The following is a 23,404-nucleotide window of genomic DNA, read 5'->3' on the forward strand; positions in this document are numbered from 1 at the left end:
TCAACCTTTAGAAACTGAATCATTTTTGCATAATCGTTCATGACTAAAAAATGTGACGTCAACATCCCCTAGAAAAAAAAATATATTCAGTATTGAACTATATATGGGATAGTTTGTTTATTGAGAAAATTGTCTTTCATTGATAAATGTTTTACTACCAGAACCCAACGGAATTAATTATACTCTCTGTGTTATAATTCATAAATGGATGAAGAGCAACGAGCTCCATCGATTAGATGACCTACCAATTATTTCATAAAATTGATAATATTGATCGAACTTTGTCAGTATGTTTCGTTTATAGAACATTCTACCTTAGCACTCGGCAAAATTTGTATATAAAGCCATTCCTACAAACGCGTCTAAAAACCAAACACCTCCCAGTGTGAGTGCATGTGTGTGTGTGTGTGTGTGTGTGTGTGTGTGTGTGTGTGTGTGTGTGTAATAGTCCATTCTCGAATCTCCCTTTTAAACATCCAGATTTTACAATGTCTTGACTTATCAATTCTTGGACATCGAAGTTCAAAAAATTATTTTTCTCGTAAAACCGTAATACATTAGGTATAAGGTCTCATAGAGACAATGCTATTTTCCGAAAACTTATCGCAACATCCAAACTTTCTTAGACGACTACTGAAGCAAATTCTTGTTAATACACATTCATTCACTGCCTCATTAATGTTTAATTTATAATTAAAAAAAATAAGTGGCAATGATTTTAGTGAAATTATTTTAATAATAATTTTAACCATCTATTGTTGTTATTGTCTCAAAAGAATAATCAAATTAAGGATACCATGGAAAATAACAGGATATATGGCCTTTAAGAGATATTATCATAATATTATCATAAAATAAAAAATGCATGCATATTAACAGGAATACCATGTTTGTAGCATTAGCCATTATCGTCTGTAATTTATTGTCCTTGTTTTGATTATTCATATGTTGAAAACCGCCGCGCAGCGGCAAATATATCACTTACTCGTGTATTGTCGTAAATTTAGAAATGCTGTTTCGAATAACAATTATCTGAGAAGATTAAGATAATATTGAAAGGTACTGTTGCTTTTGATGTGATTTCTTTTTACTCTAATCACGTTTTTGTTGTTGCGATATTATTAATATCAGTTAATTATGGTCTAATGTTAAGTTTAACATGTTCGTAGAGAAATACAATAAATACATAAATTAAACATCGAATTATAAGATATTTACTGTATTTAGCAAAGCAAATGCCAAAAACGACGCTCTCTTTTAAAAATAAACTAACGATTTCAATTGTCTATACTATGTAATTATTTACTTACTTTTACCTTTTGCTTCTCTCCTAACCCAGCATCTGGAATAAAAATATCTTATAGTTGCTTCAGTTTGTATTTTCATAATTCTCGCATTTTAACTGCTATAACCTTGGGTATTTTCAATTCTTTATGTGTCGTGCTTGTGGGTACTGGTAACGTATTCATTTCTGTGATATGCGCTTCTTTTATTCTTCATTTTATGTTTGTTTTCTTTTTTACCCTGCTATTTCTCAATACGAAGTAGCTATGTTAAACCTGTTTATTTACAATAGTAAATATAATTTACTATTGGAAATGATTAAGAGAAAAGCAGTTGGCAAAAAGGATGGCCAGAACTTTAAATGAAATTTAAAGTTCTGGCCACACTTTGTCATTGATATGACAAAGAATGTCATTGATATGACATCCTTTGACAATTTCGTCATTGATATGACGAAATTGTCATAAGAATTCATCTTATGCCAGGAATGATTGACGAGTTAAAATAAATACAGGTTGATCAAAATGAAAGTAGATTCCTCTTTAAGTCCTTGTAGAGCGCCGCCCAGTGATCCAAATGCCTCCATGCAGGGCGGTTCCGTGGGTTTGAGTCGCCTGAGTGCAAAATTTTACCCCCCTTCCATTAAAAATTAAAAGATCCCGAAGTACAATAACATGTTACGAATCATTTTATTATACTGCACATTAAGAGGAATGTATATTAAAATAAAGAAAAAAATTCCTATTTTTTTATGAACGTGTTCGATTATACAGTCGATAAATTTCTCTACCCGGGTTCATTGCACCCTTTGCATCCCGGTACGGAACGGGCCTGCCTGCATGAATAAATCGTATGTCATGCGAAAGCGATATCTGAGGGAAGAAAAAAAAAGTTCAAAAATTCACCACTAGGGGCGGTGTACGATCTACCGAATGTAAATGCAGTAAATTTTCTGTGTGTATAAGAAGGAAGAAATCATATTCTTTAGACACATACCAGATGTGTCCAAAGAACCAGATTTATGTGATGTCATAAGCATCGTATAAATAAATAACACATTTTTATTCACTGTCATTATGTATTCAGGACTGCCCTTCCCGGTATGCCATAAACTCCATCTTTTGCACAGGGTGTATGTGTGGGTGTGGATGTGTTCCCGTTTTGAAAAAACGATCCCGTTTCTTCAAAACGACTAATCATTCGTCGCATAGCACATGGAGATAATGAACCTCGCAACATTTGTTCAGACGACGAAATTCGCCTAGTGCAGCAACAGCACAGCTTCACTTGCAAAACATGTTGGAGCAAACTTAGTGCCATCACTGTGGACAGTATTAACAACCAGAATAAACGGAAAAATCCGGTGTCCATCTTCGTAAACCATCCTGGCACCTGCTGAGTTGTGTGATATGCAAAGACCATGCATTTGGTGTTTACAAACCCTGGTGATGTATTTTTGAACTACTTTTTTTTTTTTTCCAAGCAATCGCTTTTGCATGACTCAAAATGTATTCCTGCAAAGTTTCGCAGCATTTGGATCACTTGATGGCGCTCCACAAGTCCTTAAACATGGAGACTTTAATTTTGATCACCCTGTTTTTATATTCATTCATAAATATTAATAATGGTTTAACTGATAAGTTTGTTGGAGCTGTAGTTCTTTTGTATTGGTTATATAATCATAATGTTTTAAACATACGAAAATAAGCTCGTAATATTCATACGAGCTTATAATATTCATTTCTCAACCCAAGTAAGAACTTGGGTTGAGAAATGAACTAACCACTTTGGATACATACCGGATGTGTCCAAAGAATATAACCAGTGTCAACATTATGCTGGGCTGAACCAGATTTATGTGATGTCATAAGCATCGTATAAATAAATAAATAAATAACACATTTATAACACACACACACACACACACACACACACACATATATATATATATATTAATTTAAAGGCTGACAACAACATACATGGTAACCTTACTTGAGTGGCATTCACATTCAAAAAAATTGAAAAAATACAGTTTCACAAATCTTGGGGAACTATCATTAGACTCGTTCTTTTGTTCGAATAACAACCATATTAGAAGATGCTTGGACACATATCATCTGGTATGTGTCCAAGAGAATATGACCAGTGTCAAAGTTATGCTGGGCTGAATCAGATTTATGTGATGTCATAAGCATCGTATGTATAAATAAATAAATAAATCAGCTAATGCCTTTTATTCCCTTATAGGGAGTAGGCAAGGCCTTTATACCCTAGCTTTCTAGCTTTTGCAGACTGAGTGGTCAGTTCAATTTCCACCGGTAGCCAATCAGAGATAGTTGGCCCATGTCTATCACTAATTATAGTAGCCACCAATGAAGAGGCTGGCAAATAAGTGCTGCCATCTCTTGATACCTAATCCTAACAAGATATGTTACTGTCTGAAATAATGTGGATACTACGGTCGATATTCTTGAGTTTAGATGAAAAACTCGCTTGTTTTTCCCTAGAGATCGACTAACTCGGGAACCGGTCGAAGAAAGGCTTAGAAAAAGTTCCCCCAGTTCGAGTGACCAATATATATATATATATATATAGTAAGAAAAGTTGCATTAATACAGGACATAATATATACTGATTAGTGAAGGCAGGTTAATCTTTCTGAGAGTGCAGTAATTGACAGATTTCGCTGATAGGTTTGAACGTAAGATTCAACTGGGACATTTTTAGACTCTTTCAATCTGTTCCGAGGTATCGTTCATATAAGAAACAAGGATTCTATTGAACTCAGATTTTGTGGATGACTTAGAGGTTGAGGTGGGAATTGTCAAGATCTTCAGTGCAGTATTGTAGCCATTTATTTGTTTCATAATTGAAGTTTCTTTTGTGAAAAGTGCTCTCAAACAACAGGTGTTGTGAGTTCTTATTAGTAGGGTCCTGACTGATCAGTGTGTTTGGTAAGATGACTAGAGAATTATGTACGTAACATTCACAGAATAATGTAATACTAAGATTAACAGAGGTAGACAGAGAACCATCAGTTTAGCGTTGGATACGAATATCTAGTGAGCAGAGTGACCATGTTACATGAGTCATTCTGGGACAAAGAAGGGTATTTTGGAAGAAATGTGCATAGATCTTGAATAGTTAGTTTCCAAATGCTCATCAACATATTCTGCCAGTAGAGATAGTGGACACAGTATGTTGTATGAACTGGTCGAATGAAAATTTGTTCTAAATATTTCGAATAGTGGCCGATGGAAATAGCGTTGTCCATGGCAGTTCCTCAACATCTTCCAGGTGAAACATTCTTGCTGGATATCATGTCCGTCAATGTCCGTCAAGAGGGACATGACGTGAAAATTCTTCAGGATATCAGAAGAATGAGCCCATATATCTTCAATATTTCAGAGAGAATGTATGATTTTTTGATATATGACCAGTGGATGACTCTGAAGTGGATGAAGAATTTCGGACAAAAATTTTGCGCTTCTACAATTTTTGGACTGCCAGTAGAATGACTACTGGCCTCAAAAGACAATTTACTTTCGGATATTTTAGTAGATTATAGGTCCTAGGTAACTTATATATCTTTTTTTCCTTTTTTTTAGCAGTTAATTACTCCTTGTTGGATCCTGCCGATAAGTGAATAGATACTGAAATCTTGTAAGAGGCGATTCATTTTCTGTTGTAATCCATGAATTTAGCATTTTTGTTGTAGAAATGATTAAAGGCGTGTTGTTTCTTAAGTTTTTTCTTCAAAAGACAAGCTAGTTGGTTTCATATGAAAGTGAAGGGGTTTCCCCCTCCTGGAATCTCATGTTTTTCATACCACAAAATTATTAGCCACTGATCAAGAGGAACATTCCGTTAGTGATGTTCTTAACCTCCCAAACGGCCAGGTCTATAGACGTCCAGCTAAATCTGGATATGTTTCAGCCCACCTGTTGAAAGAACCTGGATAACAAGTGCATTTTGACTGTCATGTCCATTAGAAAGTGTGATAAACTCTCATGCTGAAGAGAACGGTTAATCGGATTATCTCACTTTCCTAGCTGCCTCTCAGTTGCCATATAACAAGAAATGCACTTCCTTGTTCAATGCTGGGTAACTGGATTTTAGTTATATAGGATAGACTAAAAATAGAGAAATTATTTATATTTTTGTTTTCCCTTTTTATTGTACAATACAATTTTATTGTCTGGACAAAATAAAGATCTTGTATAATTTCTTCACTTAAATATTGCCTTACCTTTGAGAACCAATTTAATTTTTAATTTTTTTGCGCTAATTTTTTTCTAATCGCTTACTAGACAAAACATTTTTTTCTCGAAGAAATTAATTTACGATAATTATTTGAAATATTCTTTTAAAAAAAGAAAACAAAACCGGCAGCCGACGTTCCAGATTATATTATTTTTATTTTTGTACAAAACCATCGAAATCGAATAATACCTCACAGATTTCCTTTAGGGCATGCTTGAGCAACTTTGCTTTATAGAGAATAACATGAAATTCTTTAATCATATTACTAAATTTTTTCTTCATGTTGTATAGTAATCTACTGTTCTTTGTACTTTCATTTTCTTGGTTTCCTTGTATAATTGGTCATTACAAAACGAAATTAACAGTTATGATCTAAATTTATATTTTCTGCATAATTCAGATATTTTATTCTCCAATTTTTAAAGTAAGCGATACATTTGCTTATTTTTATCATTCAAAATATGTATATCAAATGCATCAAATGTCCTTTCACAATAGAATTGAACTTTATTTCGCCTCTGATTTTACCCCCCCCCCCCCCGTTGCATTATCACACACCCGAAAACTGTTATGAAACATAGGTACAGTTTTTATTTAATTCGTTATTTTTCTCTAGTAATTGTTCACATAACTTTAATTTTTCGATACTGAAACTATGTGGTGATTATTATAAATTAGCAAATTATAAATCAGAAAATATACATATTATTTCCTCATTATTATAAATCAGGAAGTTATGTGACGTTGGCTAATAGGGTAAATTAATATTTAAAAACACTGTCATCCTACAAATGCAATATCAGAATATGCTTCGAATGTCTGCTAATCAATCAGAAAGATGGAAAAACAGAACAAGGAATATCTGCCTGTAAAATATTCAGTCATTGCAGGAGGTACTTTAGTGTGCTGCCTTCTGGGCATATTCTTTTGATCTGGTTCCCAGTGTGTGTGTGTGTGGGGGGGGGAGTTGGTAATCTCCGTTAGTCTACAACTTGTTACTGGGCAGAAAGGAATATTAGAAAGTATACCCAATATACAATTCATTTGTGAGATGGCAAGCAAGAGCAGCTGCAGCAACGGCTGAAACTTTTTTTCAAGATAATTATCAAATAATTTAGAATTTTTCGATAATAAAAGTGAAACTGATCACTATAAATAAAGAAATCATTTTTGGCATAAATACTTCATCAGCCTGTAAAAGAAATGTCAGTTTTACTGTGTTAGGGTATCTGAACAACAGAAAACGAAACAAGACATTCTTGCTTGAGGCAATTTAGTGCGACTTCTCGGAAACGTTCTGTCTTGTGTTTCTCAAAAGAGTAATCTAAGACATTTAGCTTCTAGGTAAGAGGATTATTGTCCAGCATTTCTAAGACATATTTCAGAAATAGCAATCAGCAGAAATAGAAGTAGTAATATTTAGAGTTTGTTTTTTGTTTTTTTTTAAAAAGAAACAGAAATAACACAATTGAAATTTCTTTGTGTGATATACAGTTTTACATGTTGAAAATAAAGCATAGTATTTCTAAATCTTAGAATAATTTCAGATTCAAAGAAAGAGTACAGAATTAGAAGCTTCGATATACAACAATATTATTGATTTATTTCTTTTGTCAAAACGGTAAACTGAAATAAGAGATTTTGAATACTGTCTGAAAGCTTTCAAAGCTGTAGAAATTTAAAATAGTTATGCAGCTCAGTTCCAGGAGAGGGGGGGGGGGGAGGTTGCAGTAAAAATCCTAAAAATCAGCATAAATTTTTAATAATTTCATACAGGATATCCTTCCTATTATATTTTCAACATATCTACAGTGGTTAAGTACTGGATATTATAGTAATGTGCATCCGACAAAAAAAAACAAAAAAAACATTGTTGCTATTTTTAGCAAAAGAAGAAGGCGAAGAGTCTCTGATAAAATACCGTTAGGTATAAATTTTTGATACTAAAAAAAGACACAATATCGGAAACCGAGTAATGCAGTTTATAATCATTTGTTGTTCATATAAAAAAAAAAAAAAAAAAAAAAAAAACAATCGTTCCTAAAATTGAAACGCGACAATCCATATAAAGGTATTTTGCAAAGAAAGATAGCAAAATGTCATATTTATTTCACTAAATGTTATTTAAAAATATAAATATTTGAACAAAACATTTTAAACGTAAACAAACATTTGAAAATTCGAGAAAAAGAATGTATATTGTCAGTAAAGCGAAGGAAATTAACTATTACTAAAGTACATTCATTGTAAAGGCTGATCTGTGGTCATTTCAGGATTGATTATTTATTTTGGCAGATGTGAAACTTCTATTTTGAAAGAGACACAATAAATAAATTGTTCAGCAAAAAAAAAAAAAAAACAAAAACGATCAAATATCCTAGTACAGTGAAGAAAATTCGAAGTAACAGAGTACATGTCAAGACAAGTGACACAAAAGTAGCTCGAGCACAGTTAATCCGCTAATGGCTCTCAAATCGCGGTTAAGAATTAACAGTGGAGGAGGGTAAATACGTGATAAAAGATAGAATGCCGATGAAGTTTTGATTCATGAAAAAGTGGGGTAGTCTTGCTATTTCATCCACCTTGGCCGGTTAATGACACCCCCAAACCACGCGCGCAACTAGGTTTGGGGCGCAAAACGTAAAAAATAAAAATAAATAAATAGATATAAAAGTCCGCTATTTTGGGGGCGCAAGTTAGACACTTCCCACAGGCGCTTCATACCCTCGTTACTGCACCGGTCGACCGTAGTGAAGATTTCAAGTCCTGATATATAATACTGTCGATCCAGTCCAGTAGTCAATCGCCTAAGCAGAGGTGTTTCCACAATGTCTTGAATTTGGTCTTTTGACGACACGTGTATTAGGGATTAACATCGTGTTCCGCACATTTCACTATTTATCTGTTGAGAAATGTACTCAACACGATTTTTGATGACTTATATTGCAGCATAGAAAGCATCCAGCAAGTATGGACAAAGACCATTATAGTTACATGATGTTAAATTTGTAGGGAATTTTCATAACGCAGTTTGAGTCATATTGTGTTAATGATGTAATACGAAATAATTTGAAATAAAGTTAGAAAAAATTCTGAAGGAAAATTAGAAAAATAAAAACAACAGCTGTAAGACACTAAAATGATATCCTCTGTAGAATGGCCTAAGTATAGGAGATTAATTTCATATACCAATATTATGCTTTTAAGGAACCTGTGTCTCTTAGACTACACATACAACAGGTGGGACCTAAGTGTTTATGGGATGTTCGAAAATGACACCTGAATTTAAGTCTTATCTTAACAATGAAATTCTATATTTCAATCTATGCCAATGCTAATAAGTGTTGCTTCTCGGAATCTGTAGCTTTTATTGCCTACTAGTAAACATTAAAAAAAAAAAAAAACAGAAAAACTGCGTAATTCGAGTGGCACCAATGGATAGAATTTTAAAACTCTGGAGGAAGAAAAATCTAAAAATAACAATATAGAAGGAGTCCAGGGAAAATAGATGGTTAGAATATAAACTTATGGCACGGGGATAAATGGTTGATGAAAATGGAAAGAATAGTATCTCGACTATGAATAATTAAATCAGAATCCAGAAGTCACAAAGAAGTGCAATTTCTCTATCATCATCATTTCAAGTTAAGCGACTTCCGATCTGGAAAATATTGGAGCTCTCGCCCTGTTTCCATTGTTATTATATTAAAACAAACTTGAAGAAACAAAAGAGCATTCCTTGTTAATATTTAGTAATACAGTTTTGTAGATGGCATTTTCTTATTTAAATGAAAAACAATCCCCAATTATCTACCCTCCCTTAATACCCATATCTCGTCACACAACATCCTTTACATACTAGGTTAATATATATCCAGACACGTAACCGTATATACATTCGGTGTCCAGTTTGTAAGAGTGTGGGCCATCCCCTCAGAACAGTCTCAATGAAATGTCAGACACTTTCGACAGATATGCTGCCCAGTGAGAGTTGATTTCTTCCTCTGTTGACTCAGATGGATTTCGATGGATCTCTGTCACAAAACTTACTCCATCTCAGCCCTCAAATATTCTGTTGGCTTTAGATAAATAAATAAGTAGCCATTAAAAGATGGTGAAAGATAGTGTGATAGTCGTTTTCCTGTAAACCATTCCAGCAGTGTAATCGTCGCCACTTGGTACTTTGAGCACGAAGTGATTCCAGTGGTCCGGAGAGATGTTCAAGCGGGTCGCGAAATCCAGATCACAGTATCAGGAGCCTGACGTGTACCAAGAAAAAACTCTGCACGCATCATATCACCATTAGCAGCGTTAGTGTTACTACCGCGAGGTCACTGATTCATATTGTCGTCATGCCTACCACAACTGTCAGTGTGAACAGATACCTGATTTGCCTGAGCAGACGTCCATTTTTCTGTTTCTTACGTGTCCAGCATCACGGTACCTGTGTCTGCCATCTCCGTAGAGCAACCGTAACTTAATTGGTAACGATGACGCGGTTCGGTTGGATAAACCTGGGTTCGAATCCTGTTTAGAAAGCGAAGAATCTTTACAGGGACGTTTTCAGTTGAATATGCCAGCCAATCTCATATTGAGGTGGAATTGCAGAGTTCCACCTCCGGAAGAACAGACAAACCGACCAGAAGAACATACACAATTAACATATATAATACACTGACCTCATAGCCGCAGTTGCTTCGAACAACTTAGATAATTCAAAATAACTTGAGCTCACTGTTCCGAAATGCTCTTTTTCACACTTCTTTTATTGCGCTGCTATTCTCTGACGGGCCTTTCTTGTAGACTTGTACCTTTTCATTCATCCTTAGATCAACAAGCTGTTTCTTTCAACCGTTCGTTGGATGTTTATAAGATATTGCACCCTCTGTACACCGTTTTGCATTAACATCCTAGTCGGACGAAGAGTCATGTTTGGCTCGTTATAGCTGGGAATCACACAGATACTGTGTGATTCCAAGACTGAAGAGCGTTGGATTCCATAAATAATGGAGTACAACGTAATAAGCTGGCTGTTCAGTATATGTGATAACACAGCTACACTTACTGTATGTATCTTTGTATCCGCAGTATCTCTTGTTAACAAATAACAACAATAAACAAAAATGCAAAGTTTGATTTTTCAGAAACAAAAAAGACAATACTTATATGTTTATCGTCTATATACTATGTAAATATCGCATGTGTTTAATAAAAAACTCTTTTTAAATCAAAATATCGAAGACATCTTTAATGCTAAGTCAAATTTGTAGACAAGATGAGTTCGATTTTCTTTTCAGCATACAGACAAATCGTCTAGAGAATATACGGTACCATTTGCAGATGGTGGATTATATAATATATTCATGGATGACAATATAATAGATTGTTCACTGAATGAAACTCCACTATAGACGACAGATTAAATATTGACGGTGAGTTTCGTGGTATAGAGTGCCTTCTGGCGATAGATCGGACTCCATGGTGGTGTCACACAGTATTAGTACCAATAATAATAAATACTGGTGTATATGTAAATTTCGTTTTTAACTATGCATAAGTTTACCCTCTGTCTAGATTTCATTCTCGTCATTTTAATGAAAAAAAAAACATTTGAAATATTTAATAACGTAGGTAAATGTTACGCTTTCTAAGGCTTCACATATAACAGCAAAGCAAGAGCTTTACGGCTATTGGCGACAGTCCAAAATATCTTGTATACTCGTATGAACTTATAACAACATTAAAAGAACCAATAAAAACATAAAGGTGAGGTTTTTCCATATCTAGTATGTTGTTAACAGCGAGTATTAATTATCCCAATTTGAAATGCATTGTCAGACCCTGATGCAATTTGCAAAAATAACCTTCTTCCTACTTTTATTTTAAAGTATTATACATCGTAATGATAATGATAACAAATCTAATAACATACAATTCATACAACTGCATTAAAAGTACCGTAAATGAGTATGATTTTTTTATCACATTCATTATTTGCCGAACTGGTGAAGCAGTAAAAATATAACTTAGATGGAATTATGTAAAATAACAATTCCAGTGAAAATGGAATGAAACATTGAAACTCCACTATGATCAACAATTAGTTGAGTTCCTTTTTTGGCAGCTCTCTGAAACAGAAGAAATAAAAATATCAAAACAGAAATCGTAAGTATTATATATATATATATATATATATATATATATATATATATATATATATATATATATATATATATATATATATATATATATATATATATATATATATATATATATTTTTTTTTTTTTTTTAAGTTTTAAAAAATGAAAAGCTTGGATGACACATAACAACTGTTATCATGGCATATTGAGATATACTATTGCGTTATATCTTAGTATACCACATATCTCAGTATATGGCATATTAAGTTTTAGATAGCGATCACAACTTAAATTACATTAATACATTAAAATATCTAATATTTTACTGTTATCTAATATCGATTAGATAACGAGTAGGACTAGTGTGTATTTTATTATGTGTGAATATGTGCATGTTGTGAAACCTGAATTGATAATGTTTTACACTAATCTATAGCTTAATTTAATTTTCTTTTTTTTTTTATCGTTAAGAGCTTAATATTCTCTGTCGAGAATTAACGTGCCATAACAACCATAGAACAGATTAATTCTCTGGTCGATTTTCTTGAGTTGTAGGAATAAAAAGCCGAGTTTCTGGTAGAGAAAAAAAACCTTACTTTTATATCCCAACGATTGACTAACTCGAAAATCGGCTGAAAAAGGACTAGAAAAGTCCCTCTCGTCTATCTCTAGAATCGAGCTTATAAGGGTCTTTCGTCTGGTTGTCTAGCGCTATGGAAGCAAACTCTATTCCTGCAGCGCTACATGCACCTTTCAGAACATGCAGTTAGCTCTTTTTATTTATTTATTTATTTTATTTTTGCTGATTTCCTTCTTTGAGAATTCAGAAAAAAAAAAAAAAAAGAAACAAACGAAAATGGTCCCATCGGTTGATGGGGGAATTTTTATTTGTGAGATTCTTAGATGCTAACTGTAAACACTTCAGTATTCCGAATGATACTCATTAAATCTAATATCTGGGTTTGCCATTCCTCTTTTAAGTTGTGCTGAATCTGCATTTGTTTTTAAAAATTAAACTCTGTTTCCTGTTACTTCGAAAATGAAAAACCGCATCCATTTATTTTTAATCCCCTCTCTCTCTCTCTCTGTACATGCTATCCACTTCAAAAATTAATTATCCTTGCCATTGATCATAAAATTTGAATAATAAACAGACAACGACAGCTACAACTAAAGTTAGTTTTCCCTTATATAAAAACCGCATTCGTGATCGAAAGGATTTGTGTTTTCGAAAAATTAGGGTTTTCGAAAAATATCTTCCATGAAGGGAAAATCCCTTCATGGAAGATATTTTCTGTGTTCTTATATTTCGAATATGCTGTAAAGCGATCTTCAACCTTTCAAAATTTCAATGAAGCCCGCGGGCCACTAAGCTCAGAAACGTAGTCTTTGTAAAATGTAAGTAAGGGCATATTGAATAATTTTTCTCTCAACGAAGAGTTGTTTTGGAGTTCAAGCAGCTCCATTTGTACTGAGCCTGGCATTTCGGCAGCATTGACATTGAATAGCATTGAAAATAAACCTAAAGAAGACTGTTGGTTACGAAAATCACTAAATCTCTCTTCGAACTCACTTCGGAACACTGCTAATTTTGTAGCATATTCATCAAGAAACGAACAGTTGGACTCCGCGAGAAGCTGAAAATGAATTAAGTCTTTTTTTTTACGAGTTGTGCCTACCGAAGTTTGAGCTTGGCCACAAAAGCTTTGATGTGATCAAAGCTCTGATCATGCTGTATCCTTCACATCTGTACTCTCATCTAAGTGAATATGACTTAAATTTGGACGACAGTTTTTTTTTTAAATTCCTTCAATGTCATTGGCAAGTTCTTCGACAGTCGTGCTACAGTTACGCCAAACAAACTCGGTTTTTTACACACTTCCTTGTTATTTCGGCACAGAATATCCCTAGCAGCGATGAGACACTCTTTCATAAACTCGCCGTCCAAGAAGGCTTTTGATTTTTTAGCAATTTTTTCAGCTATTATTACATGACTTAATTTGACGCACGCTTCGCTCTCTTCCCTCTGCCTTTTAAAGATACGCTGCTGGCATTTTAAATCAATTTGGAGACAGCTCACTTTGTCCACACGAAGCCGCCCTTGAAGGTGATCGAAATTGGACGCATGCTCTGTCTCATAGTGTCGTTTTATATTGTATTCTTTTGATACTGACACTGACTCACGACAAGATAAATACACTGGCTTATCGTCGATCGGCACAAAAAAAGTACAAATTGGTCCACTTTTCTTTAAAAGAACCCGAAAAGAATAATTTGATTTACGCTTTTTACTCGTAGACTCCATAGTGATATAAGGTGAACCCAAAAAATCCAAAATGGCCGTGTAACGGTTATTATCTACTGAATATCTCTCACACTAATGAAAAAAGTCTGGCAATATAAAACCCCAATAGGCTATTGCTGACACGACGAACCAGAGTGCGCTTATACACGAATATCACACTGTTCACGACTGACTGACTGTGGATGAGATCCTCTTGTATTTATATGAAAATAACGAAGTACCGAAAGCCTTCGAGATGTATCTAGGAAGGCACTAGACAGCGCACTCGAACGAACTACTGCTTCAGCCATCTACCTGCGAAGTTAGTACTAGTACATAAGTACCTCTTGGCGCTGGTAGATGGCTGAAGAAGCATGTCTATTTAATATTTATTTTTATAGGATTTTATGTAAAATATCAAATGCACGAAAGCATCTTACAATTCTAAATACCTCAGTATAGCTTAGTGGCCCGCGGGCATTATTGAAATTATTGTTTATTTAATCACGTTTTAATGTTAAGTAGTTATATTTTCAAAATGGCCGGCGGGCCACGGCAAAGAGCTCCGCGGGCCACAAGCGGCCAGCTGGCCATGCGTTGAAGACCCCTGTTGTAAAGAATACGTGTCCATTCATTGCACGTATCGCGAGTTTTTTTTACGCAATACACTTTTTATCGAGTCTAAGATACGGTCAATATTTTTTTCTCTAAATTCTATTTAATTTTTTTAAAAATATTTTGACGACTTTTTCACACCACAACACAATTGAAATTATCATGCTACAAACTGAAGGTGGGGATCCGAAAAAAAAAGGAGAAACTTAGGCGAAGAATATTCTCAATTGATAATATATATACACACACACACATTATAGCTTTAGCTGCCAGAATGTTGAATAACCACAACCTGTTTTGCGCAATTCTGACATTTAGCAAATAAGAACAGAATGGAGGCTGCAAACATGCGGGCTGCAGTTTGAAACATTCTTGAAAGAGCTATTTCTTAACAGGATGATACATCAAGAAACATTGTGATACAGTCACATTCCCTCCCTCTCACACACTATTCTTTTCCTTTTTCAAATTTTTTTTTATTACTTCCTGCAGCATAAAATTTGTGTTATGCGTACCTGTATATGGCTTAAAATTTAAATTTTAAAATTTAAATTGCGCATTTAAATTGCACAATTCAAAATTCCACAAGGATTTTATGCCTTGATTTTATAATGACCTACTTCTCAGTAGTTTCCGAAACTATTTTCCCAATGCTTTAAAATATACTGTAATTAATACTTAAATTTTAGGCGCTAATTACAATATATAATAAGAGAGATTATTAAGTAAAAGACGTAAGAGGGCACTTACCTGCCCACTTTAAAAGTGAAGGAATATACGTTCTCCTGAATGCACATTTTTTCTCACCATATCCGCGTCCTAAAGAGATGGAAGATGGATTATCGAAGATTAAATATTCCTTGTCCTGAGTGGTGTAAAGAGGCCATTTTTCTGTCTCCTGAATCCCATCGGGTGATATGTTTGGGTCTCTACAAAGTAAACGATAATATACTGAAAAAAGAAACCATCTCAGAGTTGTTTAACTCGGCTCTCTCTCTCTCTCTCTCTTTCTTTCTTTCTTTTCTGAGGGAAGTAAAATGACGATTTTAACTTTATCCATGGCTCCCGAATTGTTTCATTCTCTGTTACCTTGTGGTTATTATTATTTTTAATATTTATAACTGCATTAAGGCTTTGAATATTGCACTGAAATTAATGTTCGTTGACGAGCACAAATTGTTTTCTTTGTTCAGATATCGATCAAATATAAGATTGAGAAGAAACTAAAGATTTTAGTTTCTTTAGTTTGAAGAATTAAAACAAAGAAACAAAAAATCTAAATATAAATGTACATATAAAATTGTTTGTCTGTCTTCAAAGAGAGCCCGCAGAAGCTCAGTTGGTACGGACGAGCCCTTCGTTTTGGAAAGAGTCGGGTTCAAATCCTGTTTATGATGTGCGGAATGTTTATCAGTTGTTTTCAATCAAACGGTGAGTTAGCCGTTCTTATAAGGGGAGTTAGAGGGCTTTTTGTCCACCAAAACAGGCAAACTATCCCCGTGGATGCAGCAGAGGAGTGAGGGGTTGTCGGCTGTATTAGTTCGTCGTGACCTCTATTCAAGGGACTCTGCCGGTCCAAAGGTGGGTTGAAGAAGACGTCTTCAAAAAGTCAGTTATGACTAAATGGCCTCGCCCTTTGTGGAATGAAAGGCGTTAGCCGATTTATTTTTTTTATAATAAAACCTTATTTCTTATTTTGTTTTTACTTATTTTGACTTTTGAATTTGCTCAAGCCAAACGTCCTTACCGAACGAGAATTCATCAAGAAGACAATTTCTGACTTCTGATTTTGATTCTGAAAACAAACACCTTATAAATTTGATTTCAAAAAAATACTTGCCATTATTTCTACGATTGGAGTATTTCTGTTTAGCGACCACATACGTCTTTTCGAGCCACTTTAAAGAATCCAAGAAACAGGGTGATAGTTTCTCACGAAACCTCCTAAGAACGCACGCACGCACGCACGCACACACACACACACACACACACACACACACACACACACACACACACACACACACACACACACACACACACACACACACACACACACACACACACACACACACACACACACACACACACACACACACAAAATTTCTATGGTATAAAAGGATCTAAGCTGAAAGCCTTTTAACACTGGAATGCGGAAACGCAATCCATAGTAGGCAGGGTTGGCATTTGCTGTTTTAGTTATCATTGAGAATCCGACGAATGTTGCAGTTTAATGGCAGTCATGAGCTAAAATTTTATACACTTCACAGACAAAAATACTGCGTAGTGATGGCATACTTTAGATCAGGGCTGTCCAAAGCACTACCCGCGGGCCGTATGCGGCCCGCAGTGCGATTTTGTGCGGCCCGCCCGTGGGTTTTGATTTTCGTGGGCGAAAAAATAAAATGACAATTTCAATCGAATGCGTATTAGATATTTTAATTCTATCACTAATCGATAATCTCGATGTTGATAATTTTATTTGGTGTTTTTACATCACTAAATACCTACGTGTTTTTCAAATATTAGAGGTGTCAAAGAAGTCAATTTCTTACACTGTTTTGTTCCAACACATGCTCCGGGAGCTCATGGGGAACGTGAGCGCGCGATTAGTGCTTAATTAGTGTTGTTCGGTGTTCAGCTTTCGAGGTTGTGTCGCTGCTGCTCACCAAATTACTAGATACGTATTGTGACCCGGCCCTGGGATAATTTTTTTTCTAATGTGGCCCTTCGATTACCTAAAGTTGGATTGCTCTGATGAATATTTGTCGTCTCCCAAATTATCGTCAGCAGTACGCGATCACTATGAAGTATTTTTGTCTCTTAATTATATATAAATTGCACGATCTTTTTATTTTGCAAAAGAAAAAACTCGAGTTCGGAAAATGGTGTTTTTAGTGTTACAGAAGTGTATAGGGTACTACTGTGCATTGTTACCATGCTTGATACCATTCAGCTGATGGAACCATTGAAGCAATATAAAATTTCGAAATTCTTCCTCGCCCACACACTACACTCCGGATCTCACTTCCAAGAGACCATTACATATTTGATACTCTAAACACCCATCTTCAGATATGATTAAATCATAAGATTGGTGCGATTACTTGATTACAGGAATACCTCATTATTATGAATATTATCGGGCTTCCATTAGAAGACATGAGTCCCTCCAGTGACCACGGCATAAACTTCAGGAATGACCCAAATTAATACTTATACTTGGATGTAAATGTAACTATTAACAAATGTATTCCCTGATTCCCACAAGCAAGCCAACTCCAGGATAGTGTCTGAAACCGACTGTCTCAATGATGGAATAAATTTACAATAAAAAAAAAAAAGAAGAGTAAGAGAGTAAGAAATTTACCGCTCGTGTGTAGGATAGCTTGTATATTCACTCTGCTTAAGTTTTTACTCGTTCTATCGCACTTTTCTTATTATATTTTTATTTTTAGTTTCTAAGTTAGTGAGAAGAACTTTACTGTGTTCTTCTCAGAGAAACTGATGGACTAATTTAATAATAGTCTGAATAGTCGCTTGCGCAGCGTATATGCAAAATATTTGGTTATGCACTTCACCACGTGTTCTAGGCAACTATTTAAGAATGCCGCCAGTCAGTAATCGTTAACGGTTTGATCACAATCGGAAAAACAAAGGATCTTTTGGATTTCGAAAAAAGCGCTCTTTGTGGGTGCCCGTATGGCCGGAGAAGTCACGATTTTAAAAACAGCAGAGCTGACTGGTTTCTCAAAAGGTGAGATATCCAGAGTGTTTAATCAGTGTAAAAATAACCATTCTCCTTGCCTAATAGACGTAACTGTGGTCCCGAGTCTGTCACGAACGATATTGCCGTCGTCTGAGAAGACTTGTATAGATGGATAAACAGAACTTCCTGTGTGTGTGTTTATGTGTGTGTGTGTGCGTGTGTGTGCGTGCCGCAACTGATCGAAGCATTTAATGAAGGCTGTGCCCTACCCATATCTCAACAAACTATGTGCAGGAAATTAAAGAGGATCCGTATTCGCAATCCCATGCCTATACGAAACCAATGATTTTTGCGAACCAGAAAGTTCGTCTACAGCAGTGTCAGGAACAACGAGACATGATTGGACACTGGAAGATTGGAAAAAGTCATTTGATCCAAAGAATCACGGTACACCTTGTTCTGTAACGACGGTAAGTAGAGAGTTTGGCGGGAGTCCGCATGAAGCAATGAATCCATCTTGCCTTGAAGCACAATTCAAGGTTCAGGAGTTAGTGTTATGTTTTCTTGGTACGGAACGGGTTCCCTGATATTGCTGGAAGGTTGGGTGTCCTCCAAGGAATATCTGAATATTATTGCCAGTCAAGTTCACCCTGCAATGTTCACTTTTTTATACAGGAGGTGACGGGCGTTTCATGAACAACAATCGCGCAAGTTGAGCAGTGGGTTCAGCAAGCATGATAGCGACTTCCACTATCTTTTCTGACTAACACAAATTCCAGATCTGAAACCAATTGAGAATTTCGTTAGAAAACAGATCCAGGATCAAACTACTGTCGTGTCAAATCTGAGCCAGTTAAAGGACTGTCTACTAAACGCCTAGTATGTCATAGACGTAAATGCAATCCAACACTTTGTGGAATCTATGCCAAAATGCCAAAATCTATGCCATATATGCTGGCTAAAGGATATATTCAGGCTAAAGGAATTTTTATTTCAGTAGCCTGTATGTGTACAAAACGTGTACACTTTTTATCAATACTAGATTTCATTAATAAAACGTGCCTGTCATAGCGCCATAGCATCTCATGGACTCAAGGCATGCAGGTAGTTTTTATTTGTACTTACCAACTAGAATAACTTTTTTTTTTTCGCCTATAGTACTGTGGTAAAATGCTCAACGATAGTGAAATGTGGAGACTTGCTACCTGACGATTTCCCAAAGTTAGAACTTAGAGAGCGGGTAAACCCTCTGATGCCTCTTTCAAAAGGCCAACGCCTTTGAAAGAGGTATCAGAGAGTTTAAAGGATGTACGTATTTATGTTATTTAATAGAAAATATTTTATCGATATAATTACACGTAAATGTAGAGTAATAAAGTGCAATAAGAGTTATCGAACAAAGAAAGTAGTAAATCATTCTTAGAGAACGCATTGAAAGAAGCACGACTTACCCTGTTCTTGCAAAGTTAGCCCAATATCTCATTATTCTTCTGGACAGCTGAATTTCTTCGGGTGCAGATTCAGTGAACAATACGGTGTGAAAGGAACCAAAAACATAACTGATTTCTCCTGAATGTAGCGTACCCATCCACTCTGGCATCAGTGGTATCGAGAAAATAGTTTGTGGTCTAAAATCAAATCTGTACATATAGACGTTATTTCCGGAATTCGCATAGTTCTGAGCAAGCTGGTTGGCAGGACACAGGAAATGGATATCTCTGATCAACTGATCGATTCCTCTTATATAATTGAAACTTACCCAGTCAGTATACTCATAGGATATTGATTTCAGCGTCATCTCGTCCTTATAAGGAGAAAATGCTTTCAGAGCATACAAAAACTGGTCACATGTGATGGAAAGTGTTCGCGACAGAGGGAAGATTTCTGGTAAATAAAATACAGCAGCTAAACATCCTTCGTTTAAGTTGGTACCGATGAGAATGCTTGTGTTCATGAACTGATTCTTCTGAAGCGACAATTTCGGCTGTTCTACTAGGAAATGTCTGTCTACAACCGGACCAAAAGAAGGTTCCATAATTCCCCTCAGTTTGGGTTCTTCAGCGGCAATTTCTTTTGCATCTTTCTGATAGAGACACTCCAAAATGGCGCTAATGTTATTCTTATCATAAGGACAGTTTAATGCTTTGGCTAAACGAAGCCCGTGATCGATATTTTTTCCTTTGCTTTGGATTGCCCATGGAGAAGTTGCAGTTCCACTTTGCATAATCGCTCGATGGAAAAGATTTCTACTTAATGGAGACAACATGTGAAACCCAATACTTGCAGCTCCTGCACTCTGTCCAAATAATGCGATACTCTTTGGATTTCCTCCGAAATACTCAATATTTTCTCGAACCCACTGAATCGCCGCTAGTTGATCAAGTAATCCCACATTTCCTGGTGCATCTGGATGATCAAAATAAAGGAATCCAAATGCTCCTAGTCTATAATTCAGAGATACCACAATTACATTTTCTTCCGAAACTAAACCTTGTGCATCGTAAAGAATCGTAGCAGATGACCCACTGATAAATGCTCCGCCATGTATCCATACTAAGACTGTTGTATTTCCAGGTGTGGGTTTTGGTCTCCAGACATTTAGTTTTAAACAGTCTTCGCTATATGTCTTTGGTAATCCAAACTTGTGAATCATATCTAATTTTTTGCTTCCCGCAGATAGTTTTTGAATGCAGTTGGTTGGTTTTTCAGTAGCGTCGAATACACTTGTCCATTCCTCAATGGGATCCGGCCGACTGAAACGATGCTTTCCTAAAGGAGGTTTCGCATATGGAATTCCAAAGAAGACTTCTACTGGTTTTCCTCTTATTGTGTTTATTACGTTACCTTTAACAGGTCCTTTAGTAGTTTTCACAATTGAACCGCTGAGTTGTGCTGCTTCTTGACAGTAATATGTTAGGATTACGGCAGTAGTAATAACATATCTCCACACCATAATGTAAAAATAAATTCTTTTGAAGGAATTCTTGAATATATAGATCTTGGTATATCCACAAAGGAAGAATTTTGAGGTTGACATCTGATTAGAAAGAAAAAAAAATAGAATAAAATAAATTTAGAAATAAGAATATACCTATTTACTAAAATAAAGAACCAAAAGACTTCAGTTCGGCGATGCAAAATTATATAAATGAAGTGGATATTAAATCCAGAATTATTTCAAAGCCGAATGTAGAAACCATGATGGTTTCGTAAAGTAAGTTGACCAGAGAGCTTACGCATCTCTGGTCAACTACTCGTAAACGCTGGGGAGAATTCACTCCCCAGCGTTCACGAGTTGCCTTAGCGCAAACTAATAGAAGACATCGGCGCCATCAAGCGTCTATATATTCGCGTTTTATTAATCTATTTTGATAAGGCTTCACTGGCCTGACAGCTGTTTCGAACTGATTGGTACTCCTCAGAGACTAGGCACTGTATTAAGTAAAACACCTCTCTTAAAATTAGGCGATCCCCCAGACCACTCCCTACGAGTGACCGAAAGATCGTTTAACTCAGCATTGATCCTACTCAGTAACAGGCTCACTCTACCATTGAGCAGAACCGCTCACATTCCAGGGAAAAGCACCCACCGGTACTGCCCCGATAGATGTCTTGCCGGCAAACACCAATCTCTAGAGACTCAAATTGCTCTCCCAAGGTAAAACTCATTCCCCCGAAATCTTAAGCCCCGCCTTCAGCGGGAGTCAGATCTGGAAGAAACCTTAAGAGAACAAAAACGCTTGTTCAGTTCTAAGGAACTTAATATTCTCTTGCCGTTTATTGTGTAGCAGGTTTTCAGCAATGAGAGAATGTGATTGAGATGCTCTCTCTCTCTCTCTCTCTCTCTCACTGCTTCACCGCATGAGATGTATCTGATTATGTAAAGTATCTTGTGATGAGTAGTGTAATACGATATGTGACTCTGTTGCCCTGAACATGACAGAATTGCTTGATATCAGTATAGTGACACAGTGCCTGAATTTTACTGCTGAAGATACTGTGCATAGCTACGAGTTTCAATTATATTCGAAATTTCGACAGTTCTTTTTGTATTAATGGTCAGAAGATAATGGACATTACAGGTAACAGAATATTAGCGGAAATAAATAATTATTTCTAATATTACAGTGCCATCCGTGTTCAGCCATCTGAGATTTCATATTACTATAAAATATTACTATATTACTATAGCCGTCATGATTGACGTATACTCTGGGAGCAGGCATTTTTTCAAGCTAGCTGGTTTGGCTAGAGGATATCGCTTCCCCTCTAGATAATAATACGTTGTGGGTTTGAATTCCATTCTGGGTATGGTGTTTCTGGATGTCTTTCGGCGGGAGATGAACTTCATCTTTCGGAGGTTTGAATCGGTTAACCGATGGTAGTAATGCACAGTAAGCTTACAAGCTTCCATGTAAGGGATTTGCATTAAAAAAAGGTTTAGGACTGATTCATAATTTTCTCACATTGGCACCAGTGCAATGCTGGAAATAGTATACGACAACTATAAGAAATTAAAACTATGTCGCATTTTTAAATATTCAGATGTTCCACGTTAGTTCTGTAAAGCAGTGCATCTAGACTTTATGAGACAATATAATCTCTTTTTCTTTCGTTCTTTGATGATTGACTTATTTATGCGAGGGTGTGCTGCAAAGTTGTGATAAGAATCATGTAACTTACATTTTATTCTACATATTCCCCATGAAGTGTTATACACTTTTTATAAAGTCGCTGTATCATTTGCAATCCTCTGAGAAAATAGTCTTTCCTTTGTTGCACAAACCAGTCCTCAGCAGCAGATGTGTCTTCATCATCTGTGGTAAATTTTGTTCCTTTCAAGTGTTTATTTAAATTTGAGAATAGAAAATAGTCAAATTGGGCCAGGTCTGACAAATGTGGTGGGTGAGACAGACATTGAAAGCCCAAGTTGTGTATTGACTGTTGGGTTTCGTGAGCAGGTGCATTGTTCTGCAAAAGCAACAAGCCTATGCTCAGTTTCCCATGGCGAAAAACTGCAGCAACAACTTCACCTTTTCTGAGGTATTTGGTAAAGATTACACCTTCCATATCCCTAACGACAATGGCAAGAACCTTCGTTGCTGACATTT

The 23,404-nt window shown here is 35.7% G+C and overlaps 1 pseudogene; it reads right to left on the reverse strand.

The window, feature by feature from the left end:
• Positions 1–21,246, reverse strand: LOC150093342 (acetylcholinesterase pseudogene; annotated as a pseudogene).
• Between the last annotated feature and the right edge of the window lie 2,158 nt (positions 21,247–23,404).

Source organism: Typopeltis vanoorti, chromosome 24 (genome assembly GCF_054136105.1).
Source record: "Typopeltis vanoorti isolate ZY-2024b chromosome 24, IOZ_Tvanoo_1.0, whole genome shotgun sequence".
Classification (NCBI taxonomy): domain Eukaryota; kingdom Metazoa; phylum Arthropoda; class Arachnida; order Uropygi; family Thelyphonidae; genus Typopeltis; species Typopeltis vanoorti.